At 34.2% G+C, this 12,229-nt stretch overlaps 1 protein-coding gene across 2 annotated transcripts in view; it reads right to left on the reverse strand.

Moving 5' to 3' along the window:
• Positions 1 to 12,229, reverse strand: part of LOC100374270 (palmitoyltransferase ZDHHC18-like) — a 66,569-nt gene that overhangs the window by 40,434 nt on the left and 13,906 nt on the right. The gene's annotated exons all lie outside the window — the stretch shown is intronic.

Raw genomic sequence — 12,229 nt, forward strand, 5'->3', positions numbered from 1 at the left:
TCCAGTTCTACGAGAAAACTTAATTTCAGAGTGCACGGCGGGCAAACGTACGTGATGGAACATAGTTCACACGTTTTATAATCTGTTATTTATTCAGGATGAACCACGATGTTGCAATACTGAAATATTCCATATTTCTTTTGAGTAGTAGTTTTACAAACAGCAAAAATCGATAAGTCGTGAAACGTGGTCACTGATCATAGTTTCACTTCTCCAAATAATCTTGTCCATTGCGTCTATCATGAATGGGGTGTGAACGAGCAAACTATTCTTCGACATGACTTTTTGGAGGCTGTGAAAGGTTTAAATACTTCCCTCACCCTTCCTTTCAAATCAACAGCTTTTAGGTGAAAAAATCACTGTTTTTTTGTCAAAATCAGTGTTAACAGATCGCATTTCAACATCGCAGTAATTCACTTCTGCAATGCGTTGAAATAAATACTTCGTCAATAATTGGTAAACTTTGACTGTATGACACAACATTTTCATTGGTTATCGAAGACGTGACCTGTTAGGTCAAAGGAAGTTGTTCAGGTCAAATTATGATAAAACCATGGTGGAAATAGCTTTGTATCAAGTTTGCGTACGATCTTGCCTTCGACCGTTTTCCTACAGACCCTACCCATTTTTGCACTGTAAATTCAGACCGCATGTAAACCGTATTGTAATAAATTGTTTGTATTTTTATGAACATGTTTGTTTCTTCATTGTAAAAAGTGTTGTTGAAATCAATGGCAACTCGCTTCTCATTTCTTCCCTCAAAAAGACGTAATATTCCTCTGAGACCGGCACTGTAAATGAAAAATGTAATTTGGATAATGTTTCGAGGTTGGGAAGATGGTTACAGTTTTAAATGCACCAACAAAATATTTTTTTTTCTGAGGTGGTCTTTGAGTATAAGCCCACCCCTTACTTTTTAAACCCTGGGGAGTACGGTACTACACTTTACTATTACTGAATTGAACAACAAATGTATGTATGTGTGTGTGTATGCAAGGCCATCTTGCTGAGTCGCTACATGTACAGTGTATACACATATTTCATCATGTACACTAAACTAGCATGCCATTTGACTAACCCAGCATGGTCTATATGTCGATCTTACTTGTTACTGTAAGACAAAAATACTGATATACTGACCATTTTAAAAACATTCAATTCCCACTGCTATGAATGTGATTCAACAAGTCATTGTTAATTAGTTGCATTTAGGAGAAATGTTATTCATGCCTACAATAAACATTGACAAAAAGCAAGATGGGTGCAAGTCTGTTGTCTTTTATCTAATCACAAATTGAATTGTAATGGACATCTATATGCTATAAGAAAACAACGTAGGCAAATCAGTGGTTATATGATCAGGTGAATGAATCTATAGTGTATTAACAGTAAATGAGATTGAATATTAGACCAGTTAATATCGTCAAAAAATCAGATGTATCTTTGATCCATTTGAAACAAAACATGTATACCGTAATGTACGTACCAAATTTGAACAAAAACGAACAAAGCATATAACATTTTCAACAACAAAAATGGCTGCCAGTCTACTACACGTGCATATATCCCACATAAAATATTAGGCATACCGGTATGCATATATCCCACATCAAATATTAGGCATACCGGTATGCATATATCCCACATAAAATATTAGGCATACCGGTATGCATATATCCCACATCAAATATTAGGCATACCGGTATGCATATATCCCACATCAAATATTAGGCATACCGGTATGCATATATCCCACATAAAATATTAGGCATACCGGTATGCATATATCCCACATAAAATATTAGGCATACCGGTATGCATATATCCCACATAAAATATTAGGCATACCGGTATGCATATATCCCACATAAAATATTAGGCATACCGGTATGCATATATCCCACATAAAATATTAGGCATACCGGTATGCATATATCCCACATAAAATATTAGGCATACCGGTATGCATATATCCCACATAAAATATTAGGCATACCGGTATGCATACATCCCACATAAAATATTAGGCATACATCCCACATAAAACATTAGGCATACATCCCACATAAAACATTAGGCATACCGGTATGCATATATCCCACATAAAATATTAGGCATACCGGTATGCATATATCCCACATCAAATATTAGGCATACCGGTATGCATATATCCCACATAAAATATTAGGCATACCGGTATGCATATATCCCACATAAAATATTAGGCATACCGGTATGCATATATCCCACATAAAATATTAGGCATACCGGTATGCATATATCCCACATCAAATATTAGGCATAATGGTATGCATATATCCCACATAAAATATTAGGCATACCGGTATGCATATATCCCACATAAAATATTAGGCATACCGGTATGCATATATCCCACATAAAATATTAGGCATACCGGTATGCATATATCCCACATAAAATATTAGGCATACCGGTATGCATATATCCCACATAAAATATTAGGCATACCGGTATGCATATATCCCACATAAAATATTATGAACATGTTTGTTTCTTCATTGTAAAAAGTGTTGTTGAAATCAATGGCAACTCGCTTCTCATTTCTTCCCTCAAAAAGACGTAATATTCCTCTGAGACCGGCACTGTAAATGAAAAATGTAATTTGGATAATGTTTCGAGGTTGGGAAGATGGTTACAGTTTTAAATGCACCAACAAAATATTTTTTTTTCTGAGGTGGTCTTTGAGTATAAGCCCACCCCTTACTTTTTAAACCCTGGGGAGTACGGTACTACACTTTACTATTACTGAATTGAACAACAAATGTATGTATGTGTGTGTGTATGCAAGGCCATCTTGCTGAGTCGCTACATGTACAGTGTATACACATATTTCATCATGTACACTAAACTAGCATGCCATTTGACTAACCCAGCATGGTCTATATGTCGATCTTACTTGTTACTGTAAGACAAAAATACTGATATACTGACCATTTTAAAAACATTCAATTCCCACTGCTATGAATGTGATTCAACAAGTCATTGTTAATTAGTTGCATTTAGGAGAAATGTTATTCATGCCTACAATAAACATTGACAAAAAGCAAGATGGGTGCAAGTCTGTTGTCTTTTATCTAATCACAAATTGAATTGTAATGGACATCTATATGCTATAAGAAAACAACGTAGGCAAATCAGTGGTTATATGATCAGGTGAATGAATCTATAGTGTATTAACAGTAAATGAGATTGAATATTAGACCAGTTAATATCGTCAAAAAATCAGATGTATCTTTGATCCATTTGAAACAAAACATGTATACCGTAATGTACGTACCAAATTTGAACAAAAACGAACAAAGCATATAACATTTTCAACAACAAAAATGGCTGCCAGTCTACTACACGTGCATATATCCCACATAAAATATTAGGCATACCGGTATGCATATATCCCACATCAAATATTAGGCATACCGGTATGCATATATCCCACATAAAATATTAGGCATACCGGTATGCATATATCCCACATCAAATATTAGGCATACCGGTATGCATATATCCCACATCAAATATTAGGCATACCGGTATGCATATATCCCACATAAAATATTAGGCATACCGGTATGCATATATCCCACATAAAATATTAGGCATACCGGTATGCATATATCCCACATAAAATATTAGGCATACCGGTATGCATATATCCCACATAAAATATTAGGCATACCGGTATGCATATATCCCACATAAAATATTAGGCATACCGGTATGCATATATCCCACATAAAATATTAGGCATACCGGTATGCATACATCCCACATAAAACATTAGGCATACATCCCACATAAAACATTAGGCATACATCCCACATAAAACATTAGGCATACCGGTATGCATATATCCCACATAAAATATTAGGCATACCGGTATGCATATATCCCACATCAAATATTAGGCATACCGGTATGCATATATCCCACATAAAATATTAGGCATACCGGTATGCATATATCCCACATAAAATATTAGGCATACCGGTATGCATATATCCCACATAAAATATTAGGCATACCGGTATGCATATATCCCACATCAAATATTAGGCATAATGGTATGCATATATCCCACATAAAATATTAGGCATACCGGTATGCATATATCCCACATAAAATATTAGGCATACCGGTATGCATATATCCCACATAAAATATTAGGCATACCGGTATGCATATATCCCACATAAAATATTAGGCATACCGGTATGCATATATCCCACATAAAATATTAGGCATACCGGTATGCATATATCCCACATAAAATATTAGGCATACCGGTATGCATATATCCCACATAAAATATTAGGCATACCGGTATGCATATATCCCACATAAAATATTAGGCATACCGGTATGCATATATCGTTCAAACAGAACTAATAAATTGAGGGAGTTTGTAGGAATGAAATTTAACTAAAGTGACCATGACTTCCTGCCTAATTTTTTGACTATTTTTAATACAATTTACAATCTAAACAAGCAGCCAGTCGGCTGAGATAGCTCCGCTGTTAGCAATGCACATTGCAATTAAAGAACAGAAGATATCATTAGAAAATGAACAATATGTATAGTATCAGAGCAACAGGACTTACTGTTTTCAACAAGAATTCAAAAATATCACTTTTTCACCAAAAATAATCATCAAAATTAGAAATTTAAGATATCACCACACAATTAACAAATCAGAATGAGGTCCACATGTAGTACCTACTGTAACAGGATTAATTATTCACTATGTTTTAATTATGCTTATTTCGCTGACTGGAAAATGCGCTAAATTAAAACCCAGTGAATATGTAAAATTTAGCATAGAAGACATTATCTAAATGATAGAACAGTGAATTTAAAACTCACTGAATATGCCCAGAATGGTAAATCAGCGTAATTTAAACCCAATGAAAATTTGTCATTTTACAGTATATATGCAATATAAAAGCAATCAGACTTGTGGTTTTTAACAAGTGGAAAAAATAACTTTTTACCAAAAATTAAAAAAATATTCACTAAAATTAGAGAATTAAAGATATCATCATGAAATGAACAAATCTGAGAAAGGTCCACATGTAGTACCTATATATGTAATATCAAAGCAATTGGACTTGCGGTTTTAACAAGAAGTCAAAAATTACCGGTACACTTTTTACCAAAAATGACAAAAATATTCACCAAAATTAGAGAATTGAAGATATCATCACAAAATGAACAAATCTGAGAGAGGTCTACCCAAGGTACATATACACCAAATATCAAAGCATTCAGGCTTGTAGTTTTCAAGAAGAAGTCGAAAAAGTAAAACATTGACACGGACGACGGACAATCACTCATATGATAAGCTCGGCTCGACAAAGTCGACAGCGGAGCTAAAAATAGACCAATGGCCTGTTGCTCAACGGCTATTGTACAACAGATTAGTGCTGTATATGACAAATACCCCAAAAGGCAGTGAGTGAGACAATAAAACATAATGCTAAAAGTGGAATTTTTTCCAAAAATAACAGAAATATTCAATAAAATTAGAATCAAAGAGAGCTTAAAAAAAATTCCAGCGTGTTGAGAGAATAACATAACATGATATTTGCAATTATCTGATTTCGTAATACATGTATATACCAAGTTTTGTTGAAATATGTTGAATAGTTCTTGAAATAGCACCCAAATAGCTTGAATTTCACTAGCTGATATTATCTAATTTGCATAAATTTCCACCAAAAACTAAATATATCTGGAAACTGCCCCAACACATCTATGCACCAAGTGTTATAAAAACATATTAAATGATTCTCAAGATGTCACCAAAATAGCCTAAATATGGGTATGTAAATTAGGCAATTTGCATAATTTTCCACCAAAATCAATCATGTCTATACATATTTAAATATGTTGAGTGGTTATGTTTTCATTACAATCACAATACACCAATCAAAGAAAACTTAGAACTCCCATGTGCTATGTGAGAATGAGAAACAGTTGACAGAACAAATGGGAAACATTACATATCTCCCTGTGAGCATATAATTTCAATATGGCATCATTGTATAATCTTCCCAAGTTTTGTCCATTTTCCGACAACTGTAGTGCATTAAGGTAATAAAAAAAATCATGAATTTTTGAAATTTTTGATAAATTTTGCCACTTTTACTGACTGGGTGAAGTGTTATCCAAGCTACATGTGTACCAAGTATCAAAGAATTTGGACTACTGGTTTTGAAGAACAAGTCAAAAGTACTATTTTTGATGAAAAATGACAAAATATTTGCTAAAAATAGAGAATTGAAGATGTCAACACAAAATGAACAAATCTGATAGAGGTCTAACCAATGTACATGTGTATATACCATACTGGTTTGAGAGCAATCGGACTACGAATTTCAGAGAAGAAGTCGAAAATAGCATTTTTGACCAAAAGTGCCCCAAACATAGGGAATTGTAGATATGGTCACAAAATGAACAAATCCGAGAGGGAACCACCCAAGATGCATTCTAAGAAAATTTGACAGCCATACAGTTTGTGGTTTACAAGAAGACGATGAAAATGTAAAGTTGACGACAATGGACAATCAGTAATACCATAAGCTCCGCTTGATGTTGTCTACAGCAGAGCTAATAAATGATAAGGTGTCTGGAGAAAAATGAAAACTATTTTACAATGTTGCAATAATTTTTTGCCAGTTTTCCATTCAATGCTGGCCATGATTTTTTTCAAATGGTCCATCGCACTTATGGGTAAGAACATCAACAGGATAAACACAGTGATAGGATACAACATATGCTATCCATTTATTGTCAACTTCAAGATAAAACTACAGATATACTGGAACAAGATAGCAAGATACTGATCTAAAAAATGATACATGTGATATGATATATTTGTGCTAATAAACATTCATTCACTGGTAATAGTATTAGAATCATGGCCGAGGCAAGCACCAATGGGGGTGAATAGTGCATGGCGAACACTATTCACATAACGTCTCAATGGGTCATGCTTTTTTATTATACTGAGCCTATGATGCTCAGTTTCATCAGTTACTGGAGTCTTCTGCAAAAGAAAAAAGGAAATATTAGCAAAAGTATTTTAGATGGGGCATTTTGACAAAATGAATAATGCTCTTTAGTCCAGCTTTGATTGGCCACCATACACTACTTTTCTACTTTTACAAATTGACAATAAATGGTAACTTTCAAACTGCCTACAAACAAGACAAGAAATGTTACAGTCCCCGTTATTTGATTATAAAGTAGTACAAGGAACATCTGCAAACAGGTGAATAAATATGTACTCTTTGTGGATACAACTCATCATAAAGTGATTTCCAATAATCTAGTTTTGTACTGACAACTAAAAACTTCCACTGACCCATGTATACTTGCTCAAGAAACTGCATTCATAAATCTGAGTAAACCTTGATGTACATGCCTTTTTTGTTAATCAGGTCTTAGTATATTACCAGGACCTGGGTTTGTTACTGGATATTTGTATTCAGTTTTCCATTTCAACCACCATCATCACTTAGTAAGCTGAGATCGCGCATTGGGACACTGACTGTGCATAAATGCGCAGTGTAGTGCCACCAGAAGACCAATTGCTTGAGAATATTTTGCACCATTACGCCATTTCAAATATTATATTAATTCACTAACAAAATAAAGATTTTCAATAACATACAAGTTTTCCCACAGTTGATGATTGTATGGCAATTACATGGCTTTGCCAGTTTTACTTTGGAAGAAGTTGGAAACATAACAGGCTACATCATTTTTTTTTCTGAATTTTAATCAAGCATGATTTTTTAATTTTTTTTTTTACAAATGTCTATTTCAGGGCAACAGAAACAAGACCAATAAATGTGTAGGTAGGCATTTTAACAATTGCACAATTAATATTGAATGAAAACGTCATCACCGATATAAATCATAATTCTGTTCAAACAATTAAAAATAAGATCACATTTAATTTAGTCAGTTTTCATAATGAAATACATAATAACATGTACTTATAAATTTAAATAAGGTTCAACGGCCTTTTCTTTTATTGCCAGTTTATACACCATAAAACCTCTAGTTTAGGTGTCACACTCAAAGAGTGAAAGGCGAAATGTTGAAATTGAATCCCTCAAAAAATTCACATAATGTAATATGCATTACTTTTTTTATAATTTTGTTGATAACGAAAAGTAAAGTAGGTTCTAAAAGAAGTTTCGAATAAATACAAACACGAATACATTGCTTAGTAACGGTCGCAAATGATCACGGTAGCACAATCTGGTCATTCTGTGTTTTGCAAGTGAATAACTTACTTTAACTTAATACTTGTTTTCGAAGTATTGCAATTGTTGATTATTCAGTAATAACGCACAAAACAGAAAATTAATTCGTTGAATTTTTATGAATTGGAAGTAATATTCAACTTAGTTTCATCGTAAACGAATGATTTCGGTCGAATGTAAATGCTCAATGCGATACGATATCCGTCATGTTTCCATTACACGTGGCTCATTTAAATATGTTAATGACGATTCAGTGACCTCGTGGTGAATGCAACACAGTACTGTAGAGATTCACCAATGTTGTAGCAAGATCTTTATGCTTTGATTTTGACGAGGAAAAAAAATTAGTTGTTTTCAAAAAATAGACTGAGCATTCAAAGAATAATTTAACATTGTTCACAGAAATAACAGCTCATTGTCGAAACGAAGCTTACGCTATTCACAATAAACATCATACTCTTGAATAGGTGTCAATGACTACGGTAAAATATAAATTAGACTCTTTTAGGCGTCAGGAGTGAATGAAATATCCAAAATATTTAAAAAACAACAACAAAATCTGCCGAAAAAACGCTGGGCGATTTCAAGGTCGTTGCAGACTACTCAATCGACCGTCCATACACGTGTTGTCACTGTACATCCGCCATGTTGAATCGCACAAGATCGGCGAACAGTTTAATGCTCACAACATAAAAAATACGAATATAATCATAGGCAACCTGCTATTATATAATGAATAAATTGATCGATACAGGGACATTCCCCCCCCCCCCCCCAGTTGTGGATATTTCGGAAATCACGACACAAGCAAAAGACCGGAACACAATTTACTTGAAAACTATGTCCCCATGAATTAATCGTTCGTGTACAATAATTTGACAGAGTATATAATTTACAAACTAGTTTCGTAGACTGGAGACAATTGTTTGCTTTTTTGGGCTTTTCACAAAAATATAAAGCTGGCAATCATAATATTCACGTCCGTACGTCACGGAATGCACACCAATCGTACCCCAATATACATTCAATTTTACTAAAACTGGAGAACTTACCTTTGCAAACACGTCTCTTATGCCGCCTTCTTGAAGTTCTTGAAATCAAATAAGGTTACTAGTTCTTCTAGTAACTAGTGAATGAGACCACTGAGCCGAACAGAATACATGTATAAACAGTACTATAATAAATTGCATGCAATGAAGAAATCACGTGCGGTAATAACAGCAGCGTTACAGATCTAATCTACTGTAAAATATTTTATTTTAGCTGGAATTTTCATTCACTGAAAAGATTTTTTCTGGGTGCTTTGTATTGAATTTATTTTCATTGATTTTTGACAAGTTGATTGTAAAATATAGGAAAAAGGGTATATTAGCTAGATTTCATTTTAACTGAAACATTCCTTCAGTGAAAATAGCAAAAAAATGTTGCAAGCGAAAATAAAGTATTTTACAGTAATTAATTTATTCTGAGCATGCGCAGACGTTCTGTCAATGCTGCCGGGAGAGGTAATTTTTGATGAAAATCGTGAAAAAGACCCACTTGGGGCTTTTCAGATCTGGAAAAAAAGTTATGTGCTTACTCGGCAGAGACTTGTTCATCAACCTGCCAAGTTTCACTGATATCTGCTGTAGAATTTCTGAGAAAATGTTGGAGACGGAAAATGGAATATGGAAAACGGACATTTGATAAAACGTGAATTATAAAGTCCCCTTTTCAGGCTGCGCCTGAACGAAGACTAATAAAGTAGATACAAGTAGAATAAATAACAGACAGACTTATACTGTGTACAATTATCCATCAATTCCAAGAGTAATATGTGTAGTACTGTGTAACAGTGATGCATTACTGACAATGAATCTGTGTACATATTTAGATTGGGCTGAAAGATTGAATTCAGTTCATACCCCCTGATTATTAACATAAGGTGGTAAATTTGGTGATTAAGACCTTAATAAGGATTACAACACCTCTACATATACATAAAGATATATTTCCTTGTGACTTGTGAATTAATAATTGACGCCAAATAAATGAATAAATAAACAAAGCTGCACCATATGCAACCAAATGGTTCCACCATCCAAAACACACAAGTTCCATGCCTATATCTGAGTAACTTCAGAAAATTATCACCGCAAATGAGTAAAATAAAAATTGATATTTAAAATACATTATCACATACAATTCTGGGTCCTGCTAATAAAGTAATAGCCTATAAAAGTACATAGGAACATTGTCTGTAATGCATCTTTCTGCAGCTCTGACTGGCCTACGTTGAGCTAAACAGCCTGGGAGCTGCAGGTTCATGCGTAGAGTAAACGTACAGTTCGCCGCCCCTAAATCTGGGGGTGGGGGCACTTGATTTTCATGCAGTTCTACTTAATTTCATAACACTAAATACGATTGAAGCATAAATACATTATTGCATGCTAATTTTTTTAACCATTAATCCAGTGTGAAGACAAATGAAATGTTTTAAGAGATTACTTGGACGTGAATTTACAAATGATGAACGACAAAAAATCCAACATGGCCGATGTGAAAGAAATTGATCGCAATACTGAGGAAAAATAATAATTGCGTTTCCAATAACCCAACCTACCCATATTTTTGATGAACTTTTATTCAAACTTTTACTTTATGCAAATTAGCCAATTTTTATTTTTATGTAAATTAGCTATCCTGTGTCCATAAAAATAAGTTTCTTAATTTATTTTGTCAGATTTAGTGGATGACCAGAACAGAAATCAACTATTATCACAAACTTGTGATTAATGGTCACTCTTAATTTTAATTTTAAGTTTGAATGAAATAAACAACTGTGATGATGATGATCTCATAAAAGGTAGTCCATTGCCAAAGAAAAAAATATTATGCAAATTAACTAATTAATATGCATGGATGTCAACTAAAAACTAATCAGGTCTGCGCATTAGCCCAGACCATCTATATATAAGTACGCTTCTTGTATATACTCGTTGAGCACTCTATGATTATCCGACATGGAGGAATTAAATCTTGGCTACTCCACGAAGAACATACCAATACCTACCCAGAAAGATTATCTACATCGCCTTATAGAGAAAACAGCACACTTCATACGAAGAATGCGATGGAAAGCTTACTTCTTCCTTCACCCGAACAAAGCCTCAACCACCAAGCAGAACTACGGCTTCAATTCAACAAAAAAACCCCACCCATAGACGAACTAAAAGAATTTGAGAATGGCATGATTAACATTATCAGATCCACCAAGTTTAAACAAGTACCGGTAAGTAGTAATTTTTTCAATGATCTCAACAGCGACATCAAACGCATCAGAAACAGCAGCACATTGACTGTACCGGCCGACAAAACAACAAACTTCTACAAGATGGACCCAACAACGTACAGCAAACTACTGGAGAAAAACATAACTAAGTCTTACAAAAAAAACACAGAAGATACGGCTAGAAAAATTAGACAAGAAGACAAGAATATTGCAGTGAAATTAAACAATTAAACCGCAAATAGAGAGGCCTTCATCACCCTGAAAGACCACAAACCAAATTTTGCAAATAATCCTGCGTGCAGATTGATCAACCCTACCAAACCAGAAATCGGCAAAGTAAGTAAACAAATTTTGCTTTGATATAGTAGAATTCTACCCATCCATTAACAAAGATCTTCTGAAAGCGTTACACTTCACCTCTTCATACGACCATATTTCGGAAGAAGAAATAAATATTATTCTACATTCAAAAAAGTCCTTGTATAATGGCTACTACTGGCTGAAGAAGAGCACTAGCTCATTCGACGTAACTATGGACTGTTTGGACGGCGCAGAGACGTGTGAATTAGTTGGATGCTTTTTATTGTCACAGCTACATGATATTTGCGGGAAAAAGATCGGCCTGTACAGAGATGATGGCTTA

The sequence above is a fragment of the Saccoglossus kowalevskii genome, chromosome 11, assembly GCF_978046115.1.
Source record: "Saccoglossus kowalevskii chromosome 11, keSacKowa6.1, whole genome shotgun sequence".
NCBI lineage: Eukaryota > Metazoa > Hemichordata > Enteropneusta > Harrimaniidae > Saccoglossus > Saccoglossus kowalevskii.